Below are 4,695 nucleotides of genomic sequence, written 5' to 3'. Positions count from 1 at the left end.
GAATCAGAGAGTCATTGATTTAGAATATATTCTCATCACTTAAATAATAGTAGATGAACTCACTAAACTTCTAGACACTGTGATATTTATATAATTCATGATTTTGCTAGATCTTACAGGTATAAAAGTTGGGAATGTTTAATTTTACATTTGTATTTGATTTTGACAGACTATCTTGATGATTTGAGTGTTTTTGTATGTGATTCTTGTTATCTTGAGAGGGGGTGTTGGCCGTTACGGCCGTTGCGGTTAGCAATCTCACTAGATCACGTGACCCACCACTATATTATGTTCTTGTAGATAGCTATCAATACAACCTTCAACTATTCTACAGATGCTGCCTGTTAGGCTTCCAGCTAGGCTGCCAGCTCTTAAGAAAAGTTTATTGATAGAAACAGTTATAAGTAGCAGTTTCTATTCTCATAGATAGTTATTGAGAATAATACACTTGTATGCCAGTTTGAGGTTTCAACTCTCAGACAGCTATGCAGTGTACAACTATAATTACAGATGCTTCTGTTCTTGTTTCAAAGACCAAGCTATTCACTGGCCGAATTACTATCTTTTACTAGAGCGCAGATACCTCTCTATTAATAATCTTATCTATTCTGTGTCTCTGCTCTTGTCAAGCCTTTTCTGACCCTTCTCAGCTTCTGTTTACTAATAATCACTCGTCTACGCTAATTATATTGAAGCTTGCGAGGAGATAGGAATGTAATGGCGATGAAGATGACGGGAAGAGATGATGATTTGCAATAACCTCTAATCACTTTAGACAATTATAATAAGCACTTCACTCACCGCCCAGATCTTGCAGACCTACGGCGAAAGCAATTGTTTAAGTTAATGCAATTGCAACAGTAATAGCAGATACATCTTTGTTTGAATTAGCTGAATTATAAAACATATCTAGTAATTCAACAATTATATTCAAATAGAGCATATACTGACCAGCAAGTATTGTCTACAGTTTCTAAAATTGTACTTGTAAGAACTTATACAGTGAGCGAGAATGCCTGTCTGAAAGAGTGTCAAAATGAATTGCAAAAGAGAATGAGTTGTGTGTTGTGAGTTAAAATGATGAGAGTCATGATTTTAACTCGCAGAGTTATGGCCTGAGAATGCAAAAGAAAAGAATTGATAGATTGCTCATAGAGTCATGTTCTTCATTCATTGTAAATTAGAATAACAGAAGGTTTATTTAGCAGAACAATGTCTGCAATGAAGACCAGGTTATATCATTCTGATATATCTGCTCTTTCATATTTCTTATTTCTGTGAGGTTTTACTCTACTGATCTGTGTTTATTTATTAGCTGCAGAACAGCTCTATCACAGAGATTATATTACAGTTCTTTCAACTTATCAGATACAATATAAGATCTTCAGATATAATTTAGATTTTAGACACTTTATAGCAGAAGTATTAAAAATAATTAAGAGCTAGAAATAATGACAGAATATGATTTATTTAATTGATATTTCTATGTGAATATGCTTCTGACACAGTGAAAGCAGAGATTATAAATATACAGAGAGAAATTGAGATGATAAATATATTCTAAGTGATAATATATTTATAGATATAAGAGAGAGAGAGTCTAAATAACTATAAATTATCTAAGCTAACTATGCTATGAATATAGTAGATGTGACTCTGAAGCTTTATCTTACTCTTGAGAATTATATTACAATACAGGTATCTGATTACATCTTCAGACTGAATATACTGCAGATGTTTTTATTCAAGATACTTAGTCATCTTATTATAAGTAGAGAATTTATTCAGATAGATAAAGTAGTAAAGTGACTGATAATTCTTTATCACAGCTCTTACTATAATCTCTCTCTAATTAAGAGATAGAGAAATATACATCTTCACTCTGACTCTCTGAAGTATCAGAGCAGTAGATCTCTTATTATATAGAAGTCAGTAAGTATTCTTCTTCTTAAAGAGATAGTATACTGTAACAGCATTAATTCTCTCAGTGTATTAAAGTATCTTATTTCACAGTGTCTTACAGAGCAGTAAGAGAAGTACTGAGATTATTTATTATTACAGAGACAGAACTTTCTTATTAATACTCTGAGACTTATTAAATATCTTTAAGATCTTGATTCTAAACAGCTGTCACTTGATCTCACACAGAGACTTCTCAAAGTCAAATATTTTCTATATATTATATAAAAGTTTGTCTCTTATCTACTAATATGTATCTGTCAGCTCACAGCTAATCTTCTTATAAAGCTCATACTTGATAATTCTCTTATACTTCTTAAGAGATTACTTAAGATATCTGCTAAGCAGATCATGTTTCTGAATGAGTTTCTTAATATAAGATTGTTAATTAACTGATTTTAACTAAGCTATAATTAGTTTCTACAGCTGATATGAATTAATAGAGCAGAGTATTCAGCACATCATATATATAATATATTTCTACAGATTCAGACTCTGAATAATGATATGAATATTCTTATTTATCTTTCTATAAAGATAGTATTTGAGAAACATATAGAGATTTAAGTGCTGAAAGATTAGACTATAAACAGCTTTACTAACATGCTCTGTATAATAGAAAGTAATAAGTAACTGATAATTAGAAGTTAAAATCTTCTCTCTGATCAGAACTTATCACTGTTATCTAACACTTTATCAGCACTATATTACAGACTGTATGATTAAACAATGTTATAGAATATAGATATCTTCTCAATCTATCTAATTCAGAGTTTAATAATGTTATATATCAGTATATCAGTGACTGATATCTTAATCACTTTCAGTGTCTACTTAGACTTTCAGAACATTAAGACATTATTCAGAGCTGAGTTAAAATAAAGCTTAAGCTAATAGATATCTTTCAGTATCTTCAGATTAACAAGTTATTATATTAAAGTAAGAACTCTCTTACTATTAAGAGAGATGAATATATAATCAGTGAATAGAAGCTTAAGAAGAGTAATATAAGAGCTGAAAACAAGTAATAGATTAAAGATAATCTCAGAGACTATAAATATAATTCTGAATTCACAGATATACAGTTAGTCACAGTTTATTAGAACAGATTAGAGTAAATGCATTTATATACTTCTTCTTCTCTTCAAGAAATATTTTGATGAATTCAATAGTAAACTCAATTAGAATGTTATTAAGTCTGTAATCAGAGTCTCTCAGAAGAGTGATCTTAATATACTGATAGCACAGATTCAGCAACATCTGCAGTCAATTGACTGAGAACCTGATCAGCTGAAAGAACAGATAGAGCAGAATTCATTATCAGCTGTGACTGAACTTCTTCTTAATAATAGTGACAGTTATCTCAATGATCTTGATAAGATCATTCAGATAGATAACTGACTTCTTTCAGCATCTCTTCTTAAGATGATACAGCTGTATCAGTTTTAAAATCATCTTAAGTGCAAGCAGGCCTCAGATCAGTACTATGAAATAATTCATGTCATCAGACAGAATCTGTTCAGATACTGAGAGTGATACAGAAAGAGACAGTTGTATATATTTTTAATCACTCTCAGTGATATCTCTCTGTTGATCTTCTTCTACATCTCTCTCTCATAGATCAGACAGAAGATCTTTCAGTATGTTTTCAGAGAGCTCTGGTATTTAAGCTTCTGACATCATCTCTCACCCTTGCTGTGATGTTGATTCAGCACTCAGTGAAAGAAAGTGTATAGCATCTTTACATCCATCTGCTGATACATCTCCTTGAGATCCCGCTTGACACAGGCGCAGAATCTGTATAGTATATGAGAGACTAGAAAGAAATTGCAGCCCAGAAGGAGATTCAGACACTCACTTGAATCATTCCTGCTCAATGCAGTCAAGCAGCTTCCAGGAGCTAGGCATGTATTCATTGTATTGGAGTAAGGATCCATCTGGGTCAGTCATCATTTTCATATAGTACTCTGGAAGGTGCTCATTGCCTGTCAGCAGATCAGCCAGATTGCTGGCATCATTCTTGCTGTCTTCCCTGTAATCAACTGGGTCCGTCAGGTCAGTCTCTCCGCCGGAATCAGAGGCCGTGCCATCACTATCATCATCATCGCCATCACTATCATCCACGTCCATCATGTCTTCCTCACTGTCACTGTCGACGGGTGATGGTATGCGGTGTTGACGAGCCATTCTTCATCCCGCACAGGATCAGAGGAGGAAACTGAAAGGGATAGGGATGAAGGGCTCAGTGATGGATCGTTGAAGGAACAGGAAGCTCATTGCTTGTGGTGAGAGGGTTGTAAGAGTGGGAAAGCGCGACTTGATAGCTTGGGGAACGGCGAAGGGTTGATGGGCTGAGAAGATTCAATGGGAAGGAATGCTGGAATTGTGAGGGTGGCCAGATCACCCGCTGGAGAGAAGGGAGCCATGACTTTTTATAGTCAGCCCCGAGAGGGCCATATCCGGCCGGCGGTCTCAACATGGGTGAAGGGTGAGCGATGGTGAAAGGAGGAGGATGCAAGCGCCCATTCCCAGCGTGGGTTGAGGAAATCCATTTTCCGTACCTGAATGCTGGGGCGTGGGAATTGAGCTTGCAGCGCGCAGGAGGGCGTCCATGGTGCGTGGAGCGTGGCAGTATTAAACAACCGGTGTAAAGCAGCTGTCGAGCTAGTCGACATCCGCCTTCTGCTCACCGTTTGAGCGTTTAAAACAGTAAAAAATAAATGAGTGAAAATCCTC

This window comes from Blastomyces gilchristii (assembly GCF_000003855.2).
Source record: "Blastomyces gilchristii SLH14081 genomic scaffold supercont1.2, whole genome shotgun sequence".
Lineage (NCBI taxonomy): Eukaryota > Fungi > Ascomycota > Eurotiomycetes > Onygenales > Ajellomycetaceae > Blastomyces > Blastomyces gilchristii.
Note: the sequence above shows the minus strand (reverse complement) of the source record.